This window comes from Mus musculus, chromosome 12, assembly GCF_000001635.26.
Source record: "Mus musculus strain C57BL/6J chromosome 12, GRCm38.p6 C57BL/6J".
In the NCBI taxonomy this organism is placed as follows: Eukaryota; Metazoa; Chordata; class Mammalia; order Rodentia; family Muridae; genus Mus; species Mus musculus.
This window is the reverse complement of record NC_000078.6, coordinates 88,719,985-88,739,429: the sequence shown is the minus strand read 5'-3', so window position 1 is coordinate 88,739,429 and position 19,445 is coordinate 88,719,985. Positions and strand designations below refer to the sequence as shown.

At 45.2% G+C, this 19,445-nt stretch overlaps 1 protein-coding gene across 40 annotated transcripts in view; it reads right to left on the bottom strand.

The window, feature by feature from the left end:
- Positions 1–16,729, bottom strand: part of Nrxn3 (neurexin III) — a 1,612,235-nt gene extending 1,595,506 nt beyond the window's left edge. For 32 of the 40 annotated variants that reach the window (XR_001780421.2, XR_001780422.2, XR_001780425.2 and 29 more), the window contains exon 1: positions 16,244–16,729. The gene's annotated coding sequence lies outside the window, so the exon portion shown is untranslated. The other 8 variants (XM_006515540.1, XM_006515535.3, XM_006515537.3 and 5 more) reach the window with 8 other exon arrangements.
- Positions 16,730–19,445: the final 2,716 nt, after the last annotated feature.

The following is a 19,445-nucleotide window of genomic DNA, read 5'->3' as shown; positions in this document are numbered from 1 at the left end:
CACCACAGGGTAGAAGTCTTACCTTAAAATGGATCGATGATAGACAGGCAGACAGATAGACAGGCAGACAGACAGACAGATGTATAGGGTTGCAAGGAAGCAAAAATCATCATCAACAACCTCAAAATGCATCTTTGTGACTTCTGAGGTCTAAAGCAAATTAATTCTCCACTGTCCAGAGAACAGAGAGGCCCAGCTAACTCTGAACAGAAACCAGCACAGCAGTCCTAAAGCCATCAGATGCCCAGAGACATGATAATGTTGCCAAGGTAGCCATCAATCAAAGCCTGTGCTAGAGCTGAGCAAGCGTAAGCAAGCCGCAAAGAAATAAAAATCTAGGGTCTAGAAAGCATGAAGTCGGTTTCTGTCCCCCAGCTTCTGCCTGGAGAGCCCAGGGCCCTTGAGAGGTCTTTCCTGGAAAGCACTAATCCTCAGGCCCAGGTGATCCATGGCACTTTTTATCTAAAGAACCAAGGGGGTGGGGGAGAGCTCTGAGAACTGAGAAATCCTGGCTCACTCAGCCCTTTGTAGCTACCCTCCTGCTCTGCCTCTCCTGCCTCCTCCCCATGAACACCAGGATGAGTCAGACACGCCCACGTGGGCCCTATTCTGGACTTAGCTCACTGGCCCAGTTTGGTGGCTGGCTTCTACTGAGGGACCAGAGCCTGTGTCAGACGAGCAATGTCCTCACCACCAAACTCAGGGAAGGTTCCACAGTGACTGTTCTATTCCTGCAGGAAGATGTCAAACCATGCGACTGCTCTGACAGGAATACCCACACCAAGACCTAACTGCCTTTGCCCACCCTCAAGCTTCTCGCAAGCAATTGCTATTCCCACCCACCATCAAGAAGCAGCCACATGGTAGGGGATAGGTTGCCTCCACCCCAGCACCAGAGTGCTCTGTGACTGGTTTAAATAGAGACATGTGACCTAGGCTGGTCTGAATGAAATGAAGTATGAGACTTTTGATCCATTGGCAAGAGGGAAAAGCATTTTCTGTCTTGAAGGCAAGAGGTGCAGCCATGAGTACCTTTGACTACTTTGAGCAAGGCCAGACTGAGGCACTGATTATAGGAGACATAACTAGGCTAAGCCAAATCTGGGGACCCTCAGAGTCATATCTACCGTCCCCTGAGAGTACCTTTGCAGCCCCTCCTCCAATTCTGCACTTTACCCTCTCTGGTCAGGGGCAGGTAAAAATCCTCTTGGTACATGGGGAAATTCCATGGTTTTTTATTTTGGTTTTGGTTTTTCTTTTCTGTCATACCTATCTAACTTCATTCCTACCCCCTGGTGAACCCTTCCTCATCTCCACCCTTGGCAGGAGGTCATCCATCACCCTTTCCACAGAAACCTCAGGGTTCCTTCTCTCCCACACTGTCAGGTTTCTTTGAAGTGATGGCATGCAGTTGCATAGGCATCCTCTTAAGAGGGAGGACAGTATTCTCTTTATACCTAGCATCCCTTACTCTGCCCTGTGCAAAGGGAGTACCTAACAGACAGGTGTGTCACTGAACTTGTGGAAGTCCTCGCTGCACCACCTTGCTCTGTAAGTTACAATGGCACTATAGAGCATGTTATTCTCTCTCGCTCACACTCCTTCCAGGAGAAGGTGGGACTTCAGATATGCATTGAGTGGTGGTGAGATTAAATCTGCATCCCTAACTCAAGCAAGGCTCTCTGTCCCCGTAGGGTAGGCTGGACTGCTTGTGTCATATCCACCCTCCATCTGTCTGTGAGCCTTTCTTTCACCTAGCAACCTGAGCTCCAGCTCCAGTTCACCTGTCAACCTGTGCCCCCTGGAGCAAGTCATCTAAAGGGTCCTAGCCCTCACTTCTGCATTGACACCCCCCATTCTCTCAGGAACCAAATGCCATCTAAGAAAATGGACCCTCTCCAAACAGTTCATTCAGAAAATTCCAGGTTCTAAAACTAAAGACTGGGGGAACATTGTCTTCACCTTCCAAGGTTTCCTCTGCCTCTCACTTGTCTTCTGGGCAAAAGGACACATTTTACTCTCAAGGGGGTGTCAAGGACAGCGGAGCTCAGCAGGCTTCCCCTCCTCCTTAAGATAAGACCTGAGATGGCAACATTTGCCAACTGCCTCATTACACCCAAAATCTAAATCTGGAAGCTTGGAGACATGAGTGGCTGTTGTGGGAGCGAGTTCGTGATGCATCTTTAAGTGAAAAACCAGGCTAGTGTGACAGCTTCCAAAATGTGATCTCAGTGCCTGGCAAAGAGTGGGTGCTCGATTAGTACTTGTTAAATGAGTGAATGAACTTCTTTAAAAACAAAAGAACATGTCCAGGATTGCAAATGCTTAGAAATTAGGCCAGAAAAAGCAGCCACCAGAACTCCCCTCATCAGTTGACCGTCTGGCAAGGGAACTGCCAGGTGTGTCTTTCCTTTTGTTTTCAGAATTTTTCTAAATGTTCTATAAAACACACACATGTACTATTTTATAGTAAGAAAAATTAAGTCGTTTTTATAAGCATTTAGATGCTATAAAAATAATAATAACCCCACATATTTAAAAGAAATGACTAAGTGATGAGCATATACATTCTGAACCCCACTCCTGCCAGCCTTCATACCACCCACACAACTGCCCCTTCCCAGAGAAGGTGGCCTGCCTTCTCTTCTCTGTGTAGATCTCAGAAAGCTGGAGAGTCAAACTGTTGCTTTCGAACATAGCTCTCGCCATGATCAGAAGCCAGTACAGAGGTGGTCCCATCCATTTATCCCTGGTGGAACCCAAGTAGAGAGCTAGCTAGCCTGTCCACTCCCAACTTTACCCCTGGCAAGAACTAGCCTTTAACTCTCCAGAAGAGAGTACAGTCAGAACATGGAAGAACCTTTATTCCATGGGGCATCTGCCCCCACATCAAACTTGCTGAGTTCCAAGTTAGGGAAACAATGTCAAAGAATCAAATCACACATCCTGGAAAACTTGCCAAAATTTTAATTTCATCAGAGCCCCATTATCTTGGCTCCTGTCTCCTTCAACATCTTCCTGCCCATCTCTCATGGTTTCTGACCCAAGGCCAGAACCTAAAGCACTGAACATTGTCTCCGGTCCACTCCCATTTGCTTAGTGTAGATCGCCTTGAGGCTGGCTAGAGGACCATGCAACTAAGTTGAGTCAACCTCAGGGGAGCATGTAAGGGGGAATACACATGCTTGGTGAGAACAGATTTGCAAAAGAAAAAGCAACTCAACCACTAGCAACAGGCAGGGAGGAAAGGTGAGCTGGAAGCTGAAACCAGACCAAGAGCTGTCACCTGAGCTGTTGGCATAGGCTATGGACTCTTGGGCCAATCAGCTTAGAAGGTGGGACCTGATGGTTGTGACAAGAGGGAGGAGGAGTAGACTCCTCCAAGTGCAGAGGAAGCCTTGCTTTATGACATGTTTGTTTTAGTATCCCTCTGTGTTGGTTACCTGTGTCCCTTAAGAAGTAGGAGTTACAGAGACAAAGTTTGGAGCTGAGAAGAAAGGATGGACCATCCAGAGACTGCTCCACATGGGAATTCATCCCATAATCAGCCACCAAAAGCAGACACTATTGCACATGCCAGCAAGATTTTGCTGAAAGGACCCTGATATAGCTGTCTCTTGTGAGGCTATGCCAGTGCCTGTCAAACACAGAAGTGGATGCTCACAGTCAGCTATTAGATGGAACACAGGGCCCCCAATGGAGGAACTAGAGAAAGTACCCAAGGAGCTGAAGAGGTCTGTAACCCTATAGGTGGAACAACAATATGAACTAACCAGAACCCCCAGAGCTCACGTCTCTAGCTGCATATGTAGCAGAAGATGGCCTAGTTGGCCATCATTGGGAAGAGAGGCCCCTTGATCTTGCAAACTTTATATGCCTCAGTACAGGCGAACACCAGGGCCAAGAAGTGGGAGTGGGTGGGTAGGGGAGCGGGGGGTAGGGGTATAGGGGACTTTTGGGATAGTGTTTGAAATGTAAATGAAGAAAATACCTAATAAAAAATTTGAAAAGGGGGGGGGGAAGAAGTAGGTCTATAGTTCCTGATGCCAAGTCTCTTGCCTCCCTCCCCATGTGATTACCACCACTCAAAAGGCACGGTTCAGGCAGCTTAGACAGGGCATGCTCAAAGGCCTGACACTGGGAAATGACATCATTTCACAGCCAGAAACTAAGAGACCAGGGACCTGACTCCAAGCAGCCCTGTCACTCCCAGCTGCTTTCCCCCTGACTGGTGCAGGACCTCCCAAAGCCCAGCTTTCATCCCCTGCAACAAAAGGGCTGGGATTTCTACTATTCTGTGTTTCCTGAAAAGACTAGCATCCAAGAGCTCTGAGCAACCAGGAGAATGAGCACTTTCTTCTCTGCTGCTTTAAGGGGAGAGTATGAAGGGATAGGCATAAGTATTTTTTGTTTTCTTATCTTTTTGTTGCTGTCTTTTGTTGTTGTTGTTGTTGTTGTGGTGGTGGTGGTGGTGGTGGTGGTGGTGGTGGTGGTGGTGGTGGTGGAGTTTTTTTTTAACCTGTTGGGTTTCTTTGTGTACTACAGGCTGGCCTCTAGTACATCTTAGCCCATACAGACCTCAGAACTACTGATCCTCCTTCCTCTCTCTCCCTAGTACTACGATCACAGGTGTGCCTCACCCTGAACAACACATTTGTCAGTTTGCCTTGGCAAAATTGTGGTCCTTCTGTCCAACCCACGCAGTATGGGAAGTCTATCTACCTTGTAGAATGATTGCACATAGCCAAGATAAAAATGACCTGGCCTGGTAATTTCGTGGTGTGAATACCAGTTATCTACTTCATACTTTTAAGCATCACACACACAAGCCTCTTAAACTTATTACTCCTGTATCTTCGTCTCCTCCTGCTTTAGCATCTCTGTTCTAGGTCCTTTCCTACTTTCATCCTTCCTTCAGGTCTAAACATAATGTTTCTTTTTTAGTGCTGTTCTGAGTGACCCTCCATGCCTCAATTTCTTCTTTTATAAAAAGACAAGCATAGTAATATGTCCCTCCCCCAAAGATTCACTGAGAGGATTAAATAAGGTACTGTATGGGAACCCCTTACACAATTCTTGCCTGACTATAACGGGTGCTTGATATGTTCAAGCTGCTGTCTCTCTTGGTGCCAGCATGCCAAATTACAGATCTATCATTCTCAGAGCCCCCAGTACTTTTCCTTCAGAACACTCATCACAATGTGTAATTATATTTTTGTGTTGTCTAGTTGCCATTCCACCCAAGCTGAAATTCTAGGAGGGATAAACCAAATGCCTCTCATAATTATGGCTGTATTCCCAGAACCTGGTACAGTGCCTGGATGTAGTAGATGTTTAATAAATGTCTGTTGGATGAACAAATGAATGAAAAAATGAATAGAATACTAACATGGACATGGATAATCACCACAGTCCCTTCCAGCCCTGAAAGGTTCCAACTCTTCTCTACTTTGTGACGGCTTTGGAAGAAAAGCTTAAAATGAGCCGCAGAGAAGATGTTTTACTGATCCCTGGGGGAAACCCCAGCATGGCTGGTGCTGACATACTTCTCAACACTCAAGCTGCTGCAAGAGTTACTCTAGTTTTGCTTTGTTTTATTTTTGTTTTGTTTTAAGCCTGAGAGGGGGTTTACTATGTCTCCAAAATGAGAGCAGCTTCTTTCCCTCAGTACTGCTATAAAACAAGGTACTATGGTGGACCCAGTCCCAGTAAATGGACCTTCTCACATCAGCAGGGGACATCGAGTCCTGAGCCAAGGGAGCCAAACCTCACAGATCAACAGGTGACCATGGCAATCCACATACTCCTCTTTCTTGCCCTCTAGGGGAAATGGCAGAAGGACTCTTCGTGTACCTGGAATCAAGGGGTTTTAGGCTGGCCTGAATATTACAGCCCCTCCTTTCCCCAGACAGTGCCTAGTTTGCACATGGTTTCCAGGGTTACCCTCTCCACACACCTCACATCAGCAGGTAGGGTTGGAGGACATCTTACCAAAGATTCCCTTATCTGATGAATACCAGTGTCTGAAAGCTATTTTTCTATTAAGAAAGAAAATGATGGGCATGAGTACTGCATCAGTGGACACTGGGCGTGTCCCTGTTCACTTTCTCCTTCACTGCAGAGGTATAAAACCACTCCAGCCCTCCATTATCTGTTCTATACAAGAGGCTCCACTGAGCCACTGCTATAGATACCTGTGGTACTTTGAATAGGATGCACAGGTCCCTAAAACTTCTAACTAAATTGCTATGGAGAGCAGCTTGAGTTTGAATCTTAATACAGTAGCTCTAATAGCAAAATTTGAGAACTATAGCTGTAAAGTACTTTTAGAATTTAGACCAACTAAACACACACACACACACACACACACACACACACACACACACACACGCCTTCTTCCACTCAGACATCTGATGTCTGAGATGTGGGCTCAGATGTGGATCTGTAGTGTAAGACCTGATATTCATGGAGTCCACAATCTGACCAGTGGGCACATCTCCAAGTTCTTGTTTTCTGTAACTTTTAGGCAACTTACTGAGCTGTGATCCATGTTCTTAGTATATAGTAAAGGGTAGTGAAATTCAAAGACATCTTTATCAAAATTTTATTCCAGCTTCACTATTTATCAGCTCTGCAACTTCAGGCAAGTGAAGTTTCCTCATTTATACAGTAGAGGTGGTGTGATCTGATACCTACCCACTAAATCCTCCAACCCTGTGTGCAAAGCACTTAATGCAGTTGCTGGCACACAGTAAGAGCCCAAACCATCCCAGTCAATGAGAAAATATCAAATGCTTTTATTTGCTTCTATTGGATGCTTTTTTTTCTTTTAAAGGAGCTTAGACAGTTTGGTAGCTATTCTGAAAGCCACTAATAGTTTAAATTCGCCTAATACACCTTCTCTTTTGGCTGTATAAGGATATGTTTATGCTCATGTGGTATGTGTTGTGTTCATGTGCGTTTGTGAGGTATAGTTGTGTGTGCATATGTGTACACATGAATTTGTGAGCCAGAGCTTGAGGCTGGATGTCCACCTCAACCATTCTGCACCTTATTTTTTGAGACAGGGTCTTTTACTGAATCTAGAGCTCACTAACTGACTAGACTCCCTGGCCAGTGAGCTCTATAGATCTGCCTGTCTCTGCCTCTCAGGCAATGGGATCACAAAAGATGCTACAACAACATCCTTAAGTCAGTACTGGGATCCAAATTCGAGTGCTTTTGCTAGCAAAGTATGTGCTTTACTAAGCCATTTCCTGGGCCCATAGAACTCCTTCTCCTTGCTGAGTCTCAGTCTCTGGATTTGTTATATCTCAGAGCCTCGGTTTTCTTATCTCCAAAGTGAATTATAGAAAGTGCCTACTCTGTGTTTGCTTAAGTAAACATTTTAACTCTTAGTGAGTACCAAGAGCAAAACCTGGCAGACCATCTCTCTATAAGTTAAAAATGTTCCTAAAAGTAGAAAATAATAGTACCTCCTCCTTGAACCAACATTCCACAGAAAGCTGATAACCAAAGTAGATAGAATGCCTCTCTCAAAGGTTCTTATAGAGATAGCATTTGCAAACTGGGAGCCAGAAGGCTGCCCCAGCACCCCTCCGCCCTCTTGGGGTGATCCTGAAGAATGCTGACTCCAGCATGGGGCCCCTCTCACCACTTCCCAATCCGCCTCACTCCATTTAGCTCTGGCAATCCAATTCCCTTTCCTCTACCCGGAAATCGATGTTTAATTAACACATTATTGGAAAAATAAACAGAGTCTTCAATGGGACTGCAATGAAGCTAATGCTGCTCAGCTTGGGGGCTGCAGAGGGGCCCCTCAGTCAGAAAAATAGTTCTCCTCATCCCTGCCTCTCAACCAAGAAAAACTTCCTTCTTCCTCCTTTGGGTCCACCAGCCTGGAAATCCCCAGTCTTGGGTTCTCTCTTCCTGTCTCTAGAAAGAAGCCTCCAGCCCCTTCTTGCCTTTACCCTACAAGGCAGAGGGGTTATGGATTAGCTTGTAGTGAGTGCATAGATTATTGCTCTTTGGAAAAAGAGGGAAGTCCTGGGCACCCCTTCTGTGACACCATGCAGGGTCCCATTTTCTGCTTTTCTCCAAACTGAATCAAGACTCATTCAAAGCTAAGCTCAGCAGCAGGTCTCTTGCCATAGCTAGGGTGAGGAAATTGGAGACCAGTGATGGCTGACCAGGATGAAGACCTTAAAGCCTTGCCCAGACATTGGGAACTGATATGAAGAATTCTCTCAGAAATATACCCCCTTCTATTTATCAATAACGATGCCCCCTCTTTTTCATGCCCCCATTGAGACCCAAGCTTGGAACTTAGGCCTGCTGTTTCTTGATGACAATCTTAAATATGCTAGCTAGTCTCTCCAACTGGCAAGTTCCCCATAAAATAAGGATGGAGCCCATCTAGTGAAATAGCAGATGAGGCAGGTGCTACACAACTGTCTCTTTGGCAGACGCTCACAGTAAAGGTCAGGCCCTAATTCCAGGACCATGGACAGAACAACGCCATACCCCTCCCATCCACATAAGGCCCTGCATCACAGTGCAAAGGAGAGATGGGGTTCAGGTTCTCTATCTTCTGCCCACTATCCACCATTCCAAACCACCTAACTCCCTCCTTGGGTGGGTACTTGAATTAAAGGTCACTGAGACATGGGAGACAGACTTCCAAAACAGTATTTAAAAATCTAGGAGTGGCTCCTCTCCTTGATCAGCCTTACTCTTTAATCCCAGTTCCCCAGACTCATACCAACCTCTTAAGCATATCCCAGAGTGTGGGACAGCTCTCTGCATCAAGTCCATAGATGGATGTGGCACAGTGATACAAAACAAAGGCTTCAAAGCTAAGCATGCCATTCCCTACCTAGTGACCTTGGATATGTTACTTAATATCTTCAGCCTCAGTTACTTTTTTGAAATGATAACTGTTCCTCTCCTACAGGGTGGTCAGAAAACTAAGCAAGATAGCATAGGTCAAGACCTAGGCATAGTGCATGATGCATAGTCAGGAATCAAATGTTAGCATTAGCACCAGTAGGACTGCTTGGGATAGAGATGGAGACATAGTAGTAGTGGGACTTGTTAGAAGATTTAAGTCTTAATCCTTTGTAAATTGGGGGCAATTGGTAGCATCACTAGAGAACGGCTCTCTTCTTGGCTACCTCCTGGAGATAAAATTGGATTTCTGACTCTAGCATGCACCCTTCTGTCCCATTAAGAGAAAGTAGGTGATGTCATCTCAAAGAAGGATGACCATATATCTTATCATCCAAACCAGGACACCGTTGAAACCTAATAATTAGACTAGGACATAGTCCTAAACAGGAACTGTCAACAAACCAGAGCATTCATTTATACCATCCCAAGGTCACACAGAAATGACTAGGTGTCAAGTTTCAAGGTTCTAGCTGCAGATAACCCTTCTCTGGTTCTGATGCTCCATTTTATTCTGTTCACCTCCTCCAAACAAACAGATGCACTCTTGGCTAGAATCTCTAACTCCTATTCAGGTCATTCATCTCTAACCCCTATTTAGGATCAGTAATCGCTAACACACATTCAAGGTCATCCATCTCCAACCCCCACTTTGGATCATTCAAGTCCAACCCTAGGGTAGAGCAGAGAAGACTGGTAAGACTTTCACATATACTTGACACCATTAGTATCTCTAACCATCCTCTGAGAACAAAACTGAACCATATAGGGTGGAGGTCTACTCATCCCTCCTTAAGAATCAAGAGCTAACAGCCTGGGAAAGCCTGTCAGCACCTCAGTTCCAGGCTGTTAGGATGCAGTCATGGGCTGCTTGCATCATGGAGCCCCTATAACTTCTAGGGCAGGATTCCATGCACATTGAGAACACTCAACACACTCCCTGACACATGCACAGGAGTCACACACACACATACATACATACATACATACACACACACACACACACACACACACACACACACACACACACACACACAGTGGAGTCTTTTCTTTTAATGCCTTCAAAAGATAGCCTTGACTCACTCTGACTCTAGCAACCTGGGAACAGAGCTCACGAGGAACACCCTAGCCTGAGAACCCCGAAAGACCATCTGTAATATCTTTAACTCTACATTTTGTTCTCCTCCAAGACACACCCATCATCCTCTCTCACCAAAACCCCACTCCCTGATGAATGAAGGAAAGCTGAGAGACAGCTGTGAAGGGCCATAACAACAGCATCCAGGGAACCTAGATTCTAGCTTTGTCCACACCAGTGTTATATATAATTTCAATAAGCAATGTCACTGAGCAATGTTACCGAGCCTCACTTCCCTCTTTTTTATTTGAGGATACTTAAAAGAAACATGGCTTACTTTTCTTTTCTTTCTAACAACATAATATGAAGGTCATGAGATTAGGCTCTGAACTAAGTCCCATTTGAGGTCAAGCCCTTGATCTGTCATTTTTATCAGATTTCTTTAGTAATGTCAGAGTCTCCTCTGTCAACAGAGCAAATAATATTAGTATGCTGCTTTGAATTACTTGGAGGATCAAGTGAGATGCTACATAGAAAAAAATCTTGGGTCTGAGGTAATGTATAAGTACGACATTTCTAAACTGCTGAGGGGTAAGATGGTGAGAGATTATGAGGGGGCATAGTGACTCTGAGCCAGCATGAGAAAAGAGCTTTCTACTGAACTCAGAAAGTTCATACTTGACAACTACCTCAACAGATCTAGACTTGCAGGCAGAACTAAGATAACCCTGAGCAAAGTTCAACTCTCCCAGAAAGCAACATGCTAAAGCAAAGGCAACTCCATCCCCAAACCCATATGTTTCTTTCCTCCAACTAGCAGATATTTATTGAACACCCACCCACTATCACTATGTGCAAAGGAATGTCCCTCAGCATTGGGAACACAGATAAAAATAAAGTCCCTGACCTCACAGAGCTCACATTCTATGGGCAGAAATTAAATACTGTATATCAATATTTTACACAATATTCAGTAATGATTAAAAGTCAAAACAGTAAGCTGAGCAGGAGTACCATCAGAATATTAAAGGGGACTATTTTACAAAGCAGGTCAAGAAAGGCCCCTCCAAGGAGGTGTCACTTAAGCCATGACTTGCAGGAAGGGACTGATTGCTAGTACCACAGCCTTTGCCCCAAGCCGAGCTCATCCACCTGTGGCTGGCCCAGCTGCACTTGTCTCAGCTAGCCCACAGATCACCATTGCAGTACAACTGGGTCTTCACTGCAAAAGTACATACAGAAGGCCTTGGGGCCTGACCACAACTGTGACAGAATATATTTCCAGGTGACATGCTTGGGGAAGCAATGCTTGCCTCTTTTGAAACTCTCCCATCTACATCTGAAGGCCATACAAGGAGAGGACAGCCCAAGATCCTGAGAGCAAGCTCTTTTCTGGGTTTGCCACAGTAATCCACCTCCCAGGCATCCAACTCCCCAACTCTCCTCTTTTTCCAGCAATGACGTAACTCCTTCTCCCCAACTCCTCAAGGTCAGTGCCAGGGAGAGAGAACAACACAGGAGAGATGGGACAATCCACATTTTGCTTTAAGGACTTTTTTGTTTTTAATGTTTTCCAATTTCACTTATAATTGCTAATAACATGACACACCTCTAGCTGAAGAAGAAGGGGAAAATGGCGTCTGGCAAGGAAAGCAGCTGAAGCCAGAGAGAACAGGAGAGTCTAGCTGATTTCATGGCCAAGGGCAGTTTCAGTTCTTGCAGGCTGCAGCCTCCAACAAGGCCACACCACCCAAGAGGTGGCTGATACCTCCTGGGAAAGCAAAGCCTTCCTCTGAGCTCAGCCCAGCATTCTGGGGAGGTAGCAGGGAAAACCCGTCATTTTACCCACCTGTCCCTCCTCCCCCTTCAGTCTCCATCCACCCACCCATCACCCTTGAGCTCACCCACCCACAGTTTTACTTGGTGGACCGGGAATCTCATTTGAGGCTTCCTGCTAGAGTTGCAAGCAGCGTCTCCCCCTACCCTCTTTTCTCTTTCCTTGAAGACTCTATTCTCCCCTCCCCTGATAAATGCCCCCAATTTTGCCTTCCTTTCCCCATAGTACTCCACCTCCCCAGTAGACAGACATCCACTACAAACAGCCACCCAGCACAAAAAAAAAAAAAAAATCAGTCAGTCTCCTATCTGAACCACACACGTACAGGGTCGAGAATCCCATGTCATCCAATCGGAGACATGGCTCTGTCTGGAAAAAACACAAACACCATTCTAGCCCCCATAAAAAAAAGGCAACACAAAGGCCACCAAGAATTTCAAGACCTTGCATCATCTATATATCAGCGAGCTAGGTAGGACAAAGACATCGCTCTACCTTCCCAACAAACCACAAGTCTCAGGGATATTCTGCAGTGCCCTCCGGCTTGACACAGTCCACTGATCAGGGTTGTGTGTGTGTGTTGGCGTGTGTGAAAGCACATAGCCATGAGCATAAGGGTGGGGGCTGTCTGCTCTCCAGGCATCAAGTTCCCCAGAGATAATCCAGTCCAGACCCTGCTCTCCCCTGCAACCTCCCTTCAGTGTGCCGCAAACATAGATTTCATGGATGGTTAAATTGGATCATTATCACTGAGTGCTTATTTGGCCCAAAAAAAAAAAAAAAAAAGCATTAATGTCATCTACCCACCTCCTCGTGAGGTATCCCCCTCCCCCCTGCCCCAACATACTAATCCCATGAACTGCGACACACCACAGCATTTAGAAAAGCATAAAAGCAAGAGGGTAAAACAGCAGCAGCGGTGGCAAAGAAGATGAGGCTACAGCGTTCCTGGGTTCCCTGCATGAAGATGGGCAAAGGGGCTGTGGGTGGAGGTGGAAGTGGGGGAAGAGGCAAAGGCAACAAAATCAACCGAATGCAATCAAGCCTTTGGTCGCCTGCGTGTGAGAGAATGTGTGTGCAAAAGCGTGTGCTGTTGCGTGTGTGGATGTGCCGACTTAGCCCTCCTATCAGAAGGCTGCATCCGTGTGGCATGTAGGAAAGGCCATCGCACCACTGTTGTGTAGCGAAAAGACAAAAAAAAAAAAAAATAGAGAGAGAGAGAGCCGCATAGTCATCAGAATCAAAATTTTTTCATGGAGATGGAAAGGGCTGAAGGAAAGGGGGTTGGGTAGAGGGTAGAGGGAATGGTGGATAGAAATGGAAGGCAAGACTACGGCAGAATTGAGGGAGGATGGAGGGGAAATTGGTGATGGAGTGGACAAAATTGCACGCACACGGAGACACAAACACACACAATACCCAAACATCAACCCCACCGCCTACACTGTTCATCCAAGGCTGACAACCCGACCCCATCTCTCCGCTGCTTCTCAGAGCCCCCAAAGCTGGTGCCGATGGATTTGTGTATCTCAGTTTTGCAGCAGTGGGCTAATTACAACCAAGCCCCCCTCACCAAATTAACCCCTCCCCTCCCTCCCTCTCCCTCTCTCTCTCTCTTCTCTAAAAGGCCAATTGAAGAATAATGTGTTTTTAGAGATAATGGATTTTTTTTTTCAAGGAGCGAGAGAAAGGGGGGATACAGGACAGAAATTCTGCAAATCGGTGACTTCCAACCTCACCTCTGTGTCCCCTCACGTCCCCATTCACTGGAGCATCTCATCTACCATTCTCCGACCATTCCCTTGTCCCCCACCATCCAAAAGAAAAGACCTTCCTACCATGCACATCGACAAACACACCAACCGCCACCCAATCTCAGTAGCCGATCTCAAAACCTCAAGCATCAACCCACCTCGATCCATCCCTTCCTTATATAAGCAGCAACCATCAACATAGGAACGCAGCACTAAAAAGAAACCAAGAAAAACGGAGGCCAGACCCCATCAGTCCCCCCAGTAATAAATATTAGGGAGCTACCAGAGAAGCAAAGACGTAGTAGTCTCTCGAAATCTAGAATCTCTTTGATTCTTAGTCTCGCTTCTTAAGAAGCAATTTCCAAAAATTAATATTTCATTAGAAAGGGCAAGAAAGCTCCAGAAAGGGGCATTTGCACAGTCCAGTGGTTAAAAAATATATATATATTTTTCTAACCCAGCCCTGTTGCTCACTTTAATAGCGAACTTCCAGTGTCCAGCCTTTTCCCCTTTCTCTGAAAGAGAAGATTGCCTTGCAGGGTGAACCCAGGGCTGCAGAAAATGGGCCAAGAGCCCTTACTCCATTCCCCAATAACAGCAAATATCAAACAATAGGAATACATCTGCACAAGCTGTACCCATCTGAAATATCGTTTACCCCGATATGAATTAGGGAGATTAAGCCTGAAGATTAAGAAAGAAAAATACCAGCTTTGCCTGGTCTCTCCATCCTTTCGACACGTACCCAGCAGCCCTTAGGTAAACTTGCCCATCATAGCCAGCGGGACCATTGTAACTTGAAAGGCGACGCTGAAGCCCTTGAACGATGTAGGAAGGCTCTACCCACAGCAGCACATTAAGAAAGGGACTGTTCTGTGGGCTCCCCTGACTAACCTCCAGGTGCCCCCAGATAGACTATCCCAGCAACCAAGTCACCCAGTGTGCTGGCAGTTCAAATTTCCTTCAGACTCTTCATCACAAAGACATACGGTCATCTGACCCCCAAAACTACACCGTCCTCCAGGTGTGACAGGGAGTTCTCCCCTCTCTCCTGGGGTCATCCTCTAGATCCAAGGCAGGGAAATTAATTCAGAATATTGGGGTGGATCAGGGTAGCAAAAGAAACACTCTCTCCCCAAAGCGGGAATAGCTAGAAGCGGAGAGAAGACAGTTCCTAGTCTATCTACTCTTATGCGGTCCAACTGGGATCACTCTATCCTAGACTAGCTCTCCACGATCTCTGACCTTTGCATGAAAATAATAACAACAAATAATAATAATACAAAATAAAATTCAAGGAAGGGAAAACCCGCTCTATCTAAACCCAATAATAATGTGCAAAATATATACATATACAATTTTCTCATCACATCATCGTTTTTCTGAGCAATATCAAAAGAAGGATGCATTTAATAGGGGAAGGGGGCAATTAATTTTTTTAACAAGTACTCACTAGATAAGTCACCTGCAAAGCAGCAGAGTCCATAGGTTGGTATTACATCGCTACATCACTAGCTTAGGGAAGGATGGAGGCTGGGGGGTAGATTTGTCTTTCCATTGTAATCAGTACAATGTTTTTTAGAGCAGTTAAGTTTTGTGGTTAAGAGAGAGAGAGAGAGAGACAGAGAAAGAGAGAGAGAGAGAGAGAGAGAGAGAGAGAGAGAGAGAGAGAGAGAGAGAGAGACAGCTCAAACTCTGGATACAACACAGAGCTTTTTTTGAGGGGGGGGAGAAAAAGAAAAAGAAAAGAAAAAAACAATACATCGAACCAAGCTTTAAGGTCACTCAGAGCTTGCAAAACCCACAGTGCTTACACAGAGTGCAAGTTTTCAGACAAGCTTGCTACTAAATCATTAATATAAACAAATGGAAGGCAGAGGAGGGAGATTTCCCTTGTAACTGATCCAAAGAAAGGAGTACACATACACTTGTGCACCTACACACACACACACACGCACACACACACACACACACACACACACACAACCTTTTCACCTCTTGAGTGTGCCTCTTCAAGATAGTAGGAGTCCAAGTTGAAATTTTATAAAGAATGACCTTTCCACACCCCTCCAAAAACACACATATGAGTGTACACACACACACACACACACACTTCAGCTAAGGGAAATCCCTGTCCCCATCTAATTTTGCCTTCTTGTGATTCTCAAAGTCCCTTCTTCAGGAAGAGAGAGAAAGTGGCTTCAAAATGTCAAGGAAAAAAAGATCAACCTAAAATGAAGTGATAGACACGCATCATTTTGGATTAATAATCCAATCAAATAGGAGAAAGTCATAAAAAAACAAATAAGTGATTTTTAAAAAGAGGAAGAATATAATAAATCTAAAACATTTTCTGACTTTCCTAACGTCTCGAGCCAAAGAACACAACTTCCAGGAGAAACCAAAGTAAAACAAGAAGAGTTGAAAATCTATTCCCGTGGTCAGTTGTGGTCCTCAAATACAGCGTTTAAAAGAAAAAAATAAAAAAGGAAAAGAAAGAAAAAAAATCTAGGTTGGTCGCTCCCAACAGAAAACTTCTATCCTCTCAGGTGCAACCTCTTCCCGGAATGTACAAAACCCGGAGTCGGTTTGCCTCCTGCCTGCCTGCCTTTTCCCCCAGAATCTTACCTCTGGGTTGAACCGAAGAGTTGGGAATCTGTCAGTTTGGTGTTTAATCAACTGAGTTTGCTGGGTGTTTCCTCCTTCGAAAGATTCAAATCCCAGAGTCTTTCTGACTCCTTTTCCTTTTTCTTTCTCTTTTTTTCTCTCTCTGGGAGGGAGTGGCAGGGAAGAAGGGAAAATGCTGGAGGTGCGAAAAGCAGGTCCTGTGTGTCTGGAGCTGCCGGTGGCTGCGTGAGGGGAGGATGCTTTGCCTCTCCCTCGCTCAGTGAGTTGCATGCAAGAGGAGATGTGTAGGGCTGCGCTCTGAGCCAGAGACTGCCAGAGGAGCCCAGGAATTTCACGCACTCCAGAGTTGGCCCCTCCCTCTCCCACACAGACCCCGGCATTTAAAGAGACAGCTAGGCTGCCTGGCTTAGGGCTTCACCTCCTCCCTGGGTGTTTTACAAACAGCTGAGAAGATATTACCAGGGAAGGGGCGCTCTGAAGCGAGCTCTCTGTGAGTGAGTATCATTCGCCCTCACCCCAGCCTGAGAGAAGAGTTCCTCTCCAGAACTGGAGCAAGACTCCAAATAAAGATTTAAAAAAAGAAAGAAAGAAAGAAAGAAAGGAAAAGAAAAGAAATCCTCACACTCCTGCACTCCTGTACAATAAAAGGACTGCCCACCTCCTCCTTGGTGCACTTGTTCACTGCTGACTGAGGTAGAGAGGATACTAACCTAATGTGTGCCTCAGTTTCTCTGAATAGTCACTTTCCTTTGCAAAATCAGGGCAATCTTTGAGCATCTGGTGGAGTTCGAGGCTGTAACTAGGACAGGAAACCATTCCTTCAACAAACACCTCTGACTGCTGGATCTAGATGAGACACAAGGGCAGGCAGCCAGGGACATCGAAATGAAAGTGACAAATGATACTTCCATTCAGTGGGCCCTCACCCCAGAAAACAGACCCACAGTATAGCTAAGTCTATCCCAGAGCAGCTGAAAGCCAAAGGATGTAGAGACTAGACTCAAGCTTTAGGGGGTCAGAAGGAGGTGTCTACCCTGACTTGTACCCAGAGCACAGGGTCCAGGCATCTCTACCACACTCCAAATCCCTCAGAGATCTGTCACCAATTTGATAACTAGTCTCTGTGAGGAAGCATTCCCCTAGTCCAGCTTAAACAACGGATGACAGTGGGTGGCAACAATCACAGAGGTTTTGCTCAGTGTCAGACCTTGGTGCCCATAGCAAGAAAACATCCCCAAGTCCTTTCAACTCCTACCCCATCTTTACAAGGATGTATTCAAACAGTGATGTTCTTCAGGCCAATGCCAATGGCAATAATAGCCATTAACAGCTGTCAAGCATTGCTACAGACCAGCATCTTTTTCAGTCCACTGAGGCTAGTACTAACTGGAGTCCATCTTGAGCTTTGCAAATGTTTCTGGAGACCCTGTGGACAGAAATAGCTGGCCAGAAATTTAAAACCAGGTCTACATAAATCCAGAACTAGGGCTACTATGCTTCCCCTCCCAGGATGGCAGTTATTAGGTCTGTGCTTCCTGCAGCACACTTTCCCAGCATCCTAGCATTCTCCCACCCCAGGCATCATTAACGCTGTGTGTCCCAAGTATCAGGCTCACAAGACACCAAACGTATCTGTCACGGTCCCTGGCCCAATAAATCTTCAGTCCTTTGGATAGAGGTAGAGGTGTGCTCATATAAAGAAAAGGAAAGTAATATAGAATAGTGTAAAAGACATCCAATGGGACTGTCAATAAGTGAGCAGTTATTCTAATCTGGAGACAGAATATATTAGGTAATAATATAATATAAGCATAGTAAACTAGCTGCATTTGGGCCAACCCTAGGTGGTCACAGACAGTCGCAGAGTCTATATTATAGTGTGTTTGGCCGTTTAGATAACAATCTCACTTGTGTGTGTGTGTGTGTGTGTGTGTGTGTTCCATTCTTCAATACCCCCATGCAACCAGCACACATAGGAACACAAACAAATATGTCTTCATGAATTAATCTTATATACAGATTTTCAACTCTGCCTGTTTACTCTAGACCTAAACTGTCCTGGTTCCACATCTAGGTCCTCCTTAGCAAGCCTTCCTCAAAGCCTGTGTACCTTATTTGTTCCCAGAATACATCAGGAAAATTCAGAAGATGTAACCCATCAGTAAAAGGCTCAAGGAATGTGAAGACAAAAGCCTTAAGGGGAAGGGTTGGAGAGATAAGTCAGTCAGTCAATGAAGTACTTGTCAGGCAGGCATGAGCACCTGAGTTCCCCAGGACCCATGTAAAAATCCGAATGCAGTGGTGTGACTTATAATCCTAGAACTAGGGACATAGAGACAAGCATATCAATGAGACATACCTGCCAGCTAGCCTAGCTAAATCATGAGTTCCAGGTCCCAGTGAGAGACTCTATCTCAATAGACAAGTTGTGTGGCACTGGAAAGATGGCTCATTTATAAGAGCACTTCCTGCTCTTACAGAGAACCCAAGGCAGAGTTCACTTCCTGGTAACCACTTTGGGGAAGTTAACCAATGCTTTATAACTTTAGGTCTAGGGCATTCAATACACTTTTCTAGACTCTTCAGACATATGGCATACACTCATACAGACATGCACATACATACATACATACATACATACATACATACATACATACAAACACCTTGATAAAAGATAATAAGGCATAGAATGATCGAGAAAGACATTAACCTCTAGCCTACGCATTCACTGGTGGGGTAAGTGCGCACATGCGTGCGCGCACACACACACACACACACACACACACACACACACACACACACACACACAACCATGCACATGAATATTCACAAAAGATAGAGTAGCAACAAGGCTAAGTACCTATAATAGTAAAATGCCCCAAAGGTATCAAGAATTTCTGCTATTATTGTCAGAGAAGAATTTAAGAGAGCAGTAACCAATGAGATGAACTGGGTCCTCATCTCTAGAGTTATCACCATCTGCCCAGTACAATAGTAAGCATGTGGCAGGCACTAACAGAGCACTCCATTTAACTCATGCAAGTTGGTTTTTAGTGTGTCTTCTACTGAAGTTTATACAATGCACATTTATAAATAAAACTGTGCATATAAAATCAGAATTCTCAATAAACAGACTTGGTATCTCTCTCTCTGATTCCCTAATGACTCTTGCTTGCTATATAAATTTCAGGTTGCTTTTACT